The sequence below is a fragment of the Quercus lobata genome, chromosome 11 (genome assembly GCF_001633185.2).
Source record: "Quercus lobata isolate SW786 chromosome 11, ValleyOak3.0 Primary Assembly, whole genome shotgun sequence".
Lineage (NCBI taxonomy): Eukaryota > Viridiplantae > Streptophyta > Magnoliopsida > Fagales > Fagaceae > Quercus > Quercus lobata.
Window position 1 is genome coordinate 51361139 of NC_044914.1, and position 8603 is coordinate 51369741.

Consider the following 8603-nt stretch of genomic DNA (forward strand, 5'->3'; position numbering starts at 1 on the left):
TGAAATCCAAAATCGACTCTCACAAACTCGAATTGCTAAAAAGCTAAATAGTTTCAAAATGGGTCTATTAACTAAATAGTTAGAATTTGATGGCCATTTGGCCATTTTCGCCCACTTTTTTTATCTTCTTCAACAACGTGCGAGATTTGGTTCTTCTGTAAATAAATATAGACGTTAGGGGCGGAATTTTCCTACCCCACTTAAAGTTTTGTATATATATTTAGGTAACTCTAACGTATACTCGCATCACTAGTTTAATGGTGAGCATCACGTGTCTTGCCAAATGATCTCTAGTTCGAGACTTGACCTTGTTTATGATTTATTTAAAATTTTAAAACCCTTCCCCAAATTCTTCCCTTCCTCCAGAGCTGTCACCCTCCCTAATTTTTTTTTTTCTCACTTCTGGGTCTGAGTTATAAACCAGCCAAAAATCTTTTAGAGAGAGAGAGTCAAATCTTATACCACACAACCAAAAGCCTCACACCCACTTGAAAATCTGTCCCCACAAAGTGATAGATATGCCCACTTTGGTCCTCAGCCGTCTGAGCAACCCAATCAACGTCTCTCACCGATCCGTGGAGGAAGCAACGGCTTGGATTTCTCTGATGATGTTGCTAGTGGGCCACACAACGAGGTGAAGAAGAAAGATTGTTTGGTTAGTGGAGAATGAAACAACCTTTTATCATCAATTTCTTTCTTTTTTTTCTTACTGTTGTTTGTTTTTTATTCATATTTGTGTGTTTATGACAATGCACTTTGGTTCAATGTGCCCTAAGTGTATGAATTTTGCCTTATGTTAAATTTTAAGGAACAAGCATATACGTGTGGGTGGATCATGGGTGTGTTTTTGATTTTGCAGGAGTTATTTTTGCAAGGAAAAGATGAGAGAGGCAGAGTGGAAGAGAAGGGTAATGATACCAGGTAAGAAAAAAAAGTCCCAAAAAAAAAAAAAAAAAACAAAAAACAAAAGCTAATCCATGTTCTTATCATCTTTCATGAGATCTTGTAGTAAAAAAAAATGAAAAGAATGAGACCCATAATTTGATTTTACCCATGTAGAAAAAAAAGGGAAAAGAAAAAAACTGTAAGTGGAAATACTGTTTGTTCACTCAAATGTGCATGTATGAAAACAATATAATATATTTTTAATAAACATGGTTCGGAAAATGATCCATGTCAATTGTTTTAGTGCCCAATTGACCCACTAATATTGACCAGTACTTCTAGATCTTACTCTTCCCCACATAATTCAGGATTGGTTATTCAAGGGCCCATATATATATATATATATATATATATTACTTATAAAATTTTATTATTTCTTTGAATTGGATCAATAAATTAAAAGTCATAGCAACATATGCTAAATAAAATAAGGCTGTGGAAAACTAACAACAACAACAACAACAACACAGGGTCAGGAAAACAGGTGTTTATAAATGGTGAAGAAAGTCTTAGTTTAGGTGGGAGAAATTGAAAGGTTGATGAAGGAAATGGCCCACACTTTTCTTACACCCATGTTGAGATTAAATAAACTTAATGAGAAAAACAAAAATTGTGAATCATAATAAAAATGAGAGGAGTCTCTAACACAGGTCAACAATTAAGATAATTATATGCCTATCAACTAAAAAGATACAAATGTTCACCATGTGCATGGAATTACAGATTATGCTAATTATTAAGATGCTATAAGAAGAAAAAGAATGAGATGAATGATTTCTCTCTCTCTCTCTCTCTCTCTCACTGCATCCACTGACGAAGATTTTCATATAGCCTCGATTGTTTTTAATTTGATCCCATGTCCTCCAAATATTGATTAGGTCATAAAATGGAATTATCATGCACTGATGAGCATTGGAAGAACATCAATCTATGATACCTATTATGTTTTCTCGTTATATTCTTTTGTATATATCTCATTATATAGTATATACCCATCCGGACAAAGCTAGATCAAAAGTATTATCTAATCTCTGTCCATTCATCATGTTTCTTAAAATACTCATATGATTGGCAAATATTAAATTTTCAATTACCATATCATACCCTTTTGAAAGTAACTTCTTAATAAACTTAATACCATTTTCAACTCTAATTTTTTTTAAGGCATCTGACCAACTTTGCCAAATAACTAGAGATTTAGTATGATAAAGAGTGGTTGGGACCTAGTCTCTCTTGTAGCAATGAGATAAGCATGTTAAATTATCCCATTTTAGCTTCCTAGTTTTTTCAATTTGTGTGGACCTTTGGCCCATTTTTATTTCCAGTTTTTTCAATTTGTGTAAAGCAAATACATAAAACAATCATTAGGAGTAATTCTTTATTCTTTTGCATCATGAAATTAGCCCAACTATTTATGGCCTCAAGCAAGTTTACATCATTTGAAACCCTCTTTCTTCTCTCTTTTCTTTTAGCAATAGAACAATTGAAGAAGAAAATCAATTCTGGGAAGTGATATAAAGAACATTGAAGTATAAATGTTAGTTTGAGAATTTTCTGTGTGCAAGGAAGTTTATATTTTGTTTTCTGTGGTTGTATGTTGAGTTGTAATTGCCATGTTAGTTTGTTTGGGATGCCTTTAACATGTTGTGTTCGTTAGTACAAGCATAGAACAATTTAGTTATGTTTAAGTTAAGGAATCTAAGATTTAATCATGAGTTTCCTAAGTTAGGAGCTAAGAATTGGAGTTAAGTTAAACGGAGTTGCAATTTGCAAGTTTAGTTAATTTGCTTTTGTTATTTCTCTAGGATGAGCAAGGGAAGATAGGTGAGGATTATTCACTGCTTGAGACTTTTGATACTCAGTTGCTGACCAAGGTAAGGGGTATGCTATGAAAATTAATAGTCTATGTTTTTAGTATAGTATATGTATTTATGTTTTGTCAATGCATTTTCGAAACTCAGAATTGATACTCTTTTACAGAAGAATATTATGCTCAATATTGTAATATCTCAGTCGGTGCATTACTGCATTGTATTGTATTTATCTATGCAAATCATCTACTTACTTCCAACTCTATCTTTCCCTCTTTTAACTATTTTTTTTTTCTTATTAATTTTCTTAACTTTTTGTTACACTTTCTCCAACATTTCATCCTCCATTTAAAACCTTTTTGACTCTATGCGTGTGTTTAAGTGAATTGTGAATTTTCTATAGAACTAACTTTGTTTGGTTGCTGGGAAAATTGAGTAGAAAAGGAGGGGAAAATAGAATTCATGACTAAGAACAACTTGGTGTTATCTACATCCCTCTTACACCCTATCTCCTCAACTTTAGTAATCTCCGTAACCACTGAATTATCCATTGCTAGAGGTGCCACCTCTAATGGTTTGCCTAAATGTTCCCAATCCAACAGCCTCTCATCAGAGTCCCAAGCCTCACCCTCTGACCCAAAATCAGAGACAACTGAGCTCCCAACACCATCACACTCAGGAGCCCAACTAATAATTTGTCCCTCGTTAAAAAGAGAAGCCAAACCTGGTTTAACTACGCCCTTCGAAGCAGTCTGATCCGACACGGATTCAGAAGAATGGTATGCGGAAAGCAGAATAACTAATTTCCTCCCGTCCCGAAGTTCGAGCATCCAATCCTTAGAATTACCCCATGTTTTGCTCAAATCACCAACAAAATCACTGATTGTAGGACCAAAATCGTGTGGTGAAGTCTCGCTACTCCCCTCTTCTGACCCCATTCCTATTGCGTCACTCGTCGGAATGCTAATACCCACCTTTCGTGAAGATTGGCAAAGAAAGAAGGCCCTACAGAGATATTAGAACATTCCCCAGTCTCATAGGTATTTGGGCTTAAAAAACTTGGGCCTAAACTAGACATTGGCTCTTGGGCTGCCAACTTGTTAGAGCCCAAACCCAACAAACCGTTGCCCAGTTCCTTACAAGCCCGTGTTACCCATTTAAAGCTTTTTACTCCCCCTTTATTGCTATCCCAGGATACCCGTCTCCATCCTTTCACATCAACCTGCACAATTAAACCACTCCCTATCCAGCTAGATCTCCTTAAATCACTTCTCTTCCCATTTTCATTTGATTTTGAATTCAAACTGAAACTTACTGGGACACATTTCCTCTTTTCTGTTGGAAGTTGCTCACCTAATTTAGTATCCACCTTATTGCAATGCTCCCTCCTATCCCCTCCTCCCACCACCATCTTAACAGGCTTGCCCACCGGAATCTCCCCCACCTTAGCACCTGTAAATTTCGGATTCATTGCCAGCAACCCCCTTGCCTAATTCTGCCTCTCCACAAACTCTCCCTGAGTCAAAATTTTATCCTTATCCTTGGTTGTAATAACCTTTGAGTTCAGACACTAAAAGGAACTGACCAAAGGAGTTTGTTCCCTGCTGCAAAGTATATGTGGTATCTCCTTCCCTAAGCGTAAAAAACTGTTTAGGATTGTTTCCGACCACCGTGTGTTCAATATTCTTCATCAACCATAACGTTGCATTCTTGCACATGAATACTTTCTTCATGAAGTGTTTGCCTCGTTCAAAGATACGTAAGGAGAAAAAACTTCCTCCTTCCTCAACAACCAATTGAAAAAGTTTAAATTCAATGAAAAAACTACAAATTCCACCCATAACTACGAATTTCACCCCTAAAAGGTTAGACTATAAAAGGAACTGTTCCAAAGTTATTATATGAAGACCAAAAGAAAATAAATACATATAGTATGCTATGGTGAGTTGTTGTTTGGGAGCAAGCGGGTGGCTTGCATGGAGAGAAAAGGTGAAGTGTTTTCTATTAGGAGTGTTGTTTGTTTTGTGACTTACATTTTTGAAACTCAATGTGCAATGGTGAAATTGTAGTGTAGGTGCGCCTCATAACATTTTAGACACTTGGGCTGAGTTGGAAAATTCTGCAAAAAAACAATCTGCACGAGCTTCGATCGATCGAGTCTAATTTTCGATCGATCGAGCCAGGCAGATTTACACAATAAATCTTGCAGTACACTTGATTTCAACTTTATACGTAAACATACTTTGAGCAAGTCTTAAAACAAGACTAAACGTTTTGATCATGGTTTGCCAACATTACAAAATGAAGTTCTAATACATTTAAACTTAAAGTCTTAGAATCCAACAATTCTTATATTAATAGAAGTCTTTCTGTTCCTTATTATCTTTTTTGTTGTTTAGATCTCCCATTGTGGAATTTTCTTACCTTTTTTCCTTTAATAAATAATTGTTTAAGTCCTTTTCTTTGTCACCATTTGAATAGTGATCGTTTTTGAGCCCCACACTCACTTTCTCAGTTCTATTAGTTTCAGTCCTTTGATTTTTTTTTTTTTCTTTTTTTCATTTCAGTCCTCTATACTTCAAGTTAATTTAATTAAAGCCTTTCCATCAATTGTTGTTAAAAACTTCTTTAAAAAAATCTAGAAAATATTTTTCAATCATTAATTCGATTTTTTTTATAAAAAAAAAAAAATTTGAAGAAAAAAAATTAAAAATTTAAACAATTAATTGCAACATTTAACAAAAGTTAATGGAGAAACTTTAATTAAATAAAATTGAAATTTAAAGGACGGAAATAAACAAAAGCAAAGTTAGATGACTGAAATGAATTATAATGAAATATAGATGGTAAGTCTTACATTTTAACCTTAATATTAAAAGATTTTGGATTCTCTTCTACTTTGGTTGTTACCTAAAAGAAGGGAAAAGGTAGTGGAATGAAAGAGTGTAAAAGAGGATTAGGCTTGTCGACTTCTTATCCTGGGATCCTTAATTCAGTTGTCCCAGTCCTACCACCTATAGCAAGAACATCAAAAGAAAGTTAAACCACAATTTAATCCACTTGATGGTCATTTTTAATTAGCTTCTTCTGATATTTCTTGACAATTTAATTCATTATACCTGCTTCATTAGAAGAAGTTGCTGGAACAAAGAAGTTTCACCTAGATAAATAGGTGCAAAACAAGAATTAAGTTACCACTAACATTGTGACATTGTCAACTATAGTCTCCTATTCCTAAATAAAATAAAATCATAATGGTTATATATATATATATATATATATATAAACTTACAATTAAAATGATTATAGAGCAAGCATATCCAACAAGCCTTCATCATTCCTAAATGCCAAATAGTTCCTCAAATTTTGGGAGGGGAGAAGGATATCCAACGCCCAAACCACAAATTGGTAACACAAGCTAATAAATATGCAACCCAGAAACAAAAACAAAAATTACAAGATCTAAAAGCCTTCACTAAAAGAATACTCATCACTTTGACTAGCCAAAGGGATTTCAATATGAGGAACTTCAAAATGACCACGATCTTTATTGATATATGGAGAGATAGACAATCTAGGAAATAAAAGCAAATGAATTAACAAATAGCAGATCACGCAATGCTGATTAAACAGGAGAAAAGGAGATATGGGCTAAGTTTCCTCCATCAATGTTTGCATGATTGCATCGCTACTATAGAACTAATCAAGAGTCTTTGCAGATATCCTGTGGAGAAGCTTCTGTGAGAAAATGCAAAGGAGCGTCCATGCCAAATCTAGCAACTAAATGATATTGCGGGTGTCGTAAGCTCCTTGGGTCACAAATTTCATCTCTAATTTATCCAAGAACTCCAAATACAAATAATAGTTTAGCCAATTTTGATTTAGCTGCATCCTGTAACAAAGTGAAATTCAAAATAGTATAAGTGTTTATAGCATTTCAGAACTTATCACTCACCCATCAATGGATTCATTTCTCTAGTATAGAGTTATTGAATGACAAGAAGAAGTTAGTCGATCTCAAAAAGGGATCAGCCTTATTGAAGATTGTTTATTCCCAGCTGCCCCCTGATTGAATCAAATGAACATGCTGTGCTGATACTCAAGTGTTTCTAAAAGAGCCTTAGTTGGAATTATTACTTCAACCTATTGGCATATAAGTGTGAAACATAGCAGCCAATGATTTTACTAATTCTTCTTGTGGTTGTGAAATATTGAATTCGAAAATATTAAATTCTTAACATCCCCTTTTCCACTGTTGGCAGAAGCCAATGTCCCAGGGTCCTAGGGACTCATTCTGGCTGGAGATTAAACTTAAGTTTTTGTCACAAAGTAACATAAATATTGGCTGCCAAGTGCCAACAATATTTCAAATACCTATCACGCTGATGGAACTCTCAAGGCAGGCTCTTGGAAGGAGTTCATGCTTCCTTTGTAGAGTCAGAACCATTTTATACATAGCCACATTTACAATCTTCCAATTTGTATACGTCCTGGTCTTTTTGGTGTAACATGGATTCCTATAGCTAGAATCTTGTTTCCCTTGCCTTTTCTTCTTTCTCATCAGCATAAGTCAGCATATTCTCCCTAAGCTGATTCCAAAGCATCATTTGCAGGAACTGGATGCAGCTGAATATGAGGAAGTCACCAGTGCCCCAGGAGTTTCTATCAGCCTATCTTTCATTTCCTTTATATTACAACCATTTGCCTTTCTCTTTTTAAGTTGTATTTTCCAATGCTTGAAATTTGCATCTTTGTTTAATAATAAATTTTTGTTATTGAAATTTAAATATTCACTGCTATTGCACAAATTTTGATAATGTGAAATATTATTTGCTTAAGTTTGATTCCTTTTTTGCATTGAAATTTGGAGCATAATCTGATAAGGAATAAATTTGCTTGAGGTTATATATGTGTGTCTTTGTGTTTTTAAGTTTGTATTAAAAAAATTGATATGATTGGTGAATTTGAAAATATGCTGCTGAAGACAATAAGTTTTATTTATAATGAGATGCAATTTTGATTTGTATTAGTGTGTGTCTAGCAACCATTGCTTTGTTCACTCAATGTAAGATGAGTCATTGAAGTGGGATGATGTGAACTGAATAATGAACAAGTAGTAATGTTAATGTAAATGTTTTTTTGTTTTTGTTTAAGGTGGTTCATCATTCAATTTTGTCATGTTTGTTCAATTTCCTTTTGTTCAATTGCCTTTTGTTTATTTGTTAAAATACTTTCTTTGTTTTCATAATTATAATTGTTTGTTCAATGTTGTTCAGGATCATCTTCTGTAAGAGCTGAATCGATCCTCACCAAAATGCATAAATATTGTCTAAATGTGTTGGATTCTTCTTCATATGCAAAGTTTACGGTTTCTTTGCACATTTGTTAGTAGAATAGTGATTACATTTATCTGTAATTTCATGGAAGTGAGTTAAAGCACTGAAGTCTCAAAAATTGAATAGACATAGTCAAATCATGTTTTATGTAATTGCATGTGTTATGATACTGGATTTGAAACTTAGAAGTTGGCATATACAATTTACCTTTGGCTACTGGTTGCTGTTGTGGTTTAGAATGAGTGAAAAGATATACTAAGTTTACTTATTCATAAAAGTCACAGGTAATATGACATAAACTATTGTGCTTTATTTACACGATATTTGAAAGTAAAAACATTAACATACAAAATGAACTTATTAGCACTTGTGATTCTGTATTGCTTGGTTATTGCAAAGCTAATTGGATTTATGCCCCGGCTAAAAGATTGACATTGGGAAATAAGGGAAAAATTATGGTTTTTGTGATTGTAATTTTTTTGATAATGTGATTAACCCTTTGGGAGAGTTA

The 8603-nt window shown here is 33.9% G+C and overlaps 1 long non-coding RNA gene across 6 annotated transcripts; it reads left to right on the forward strand.

Moving 5' to 3' along the window:
* Positions 1-266: 266 nt before the first annotated feature.
* On the forward strand, positions 267-8323 carry LOC115967961. 6 transcript variants are annotated; one of them, XR_004086607.1, is made up of 5 exons: positions 267-655; positions 860-921; positions 2751-2819; positions 6476-6557; positions 7370-8323. It is a non-coding gene; the product is annotated as an uncharacterized LOC115967961 (long non-coding RNA). The 6 variants fall into 6 exon arrangements; XR_004086608.1 differs by lacking the exon at positions 6476-6557 and having other exon boundaries at positions 2751-2826; XR_004086609.1 differs by lacking the exon at positions 6476-6557 and having other exon boundaries at positions 2751-2826; positions 8033-8323.
* The last annotated feature ends 280 nt before the right edge of the window (positions 8324-8603 follow it).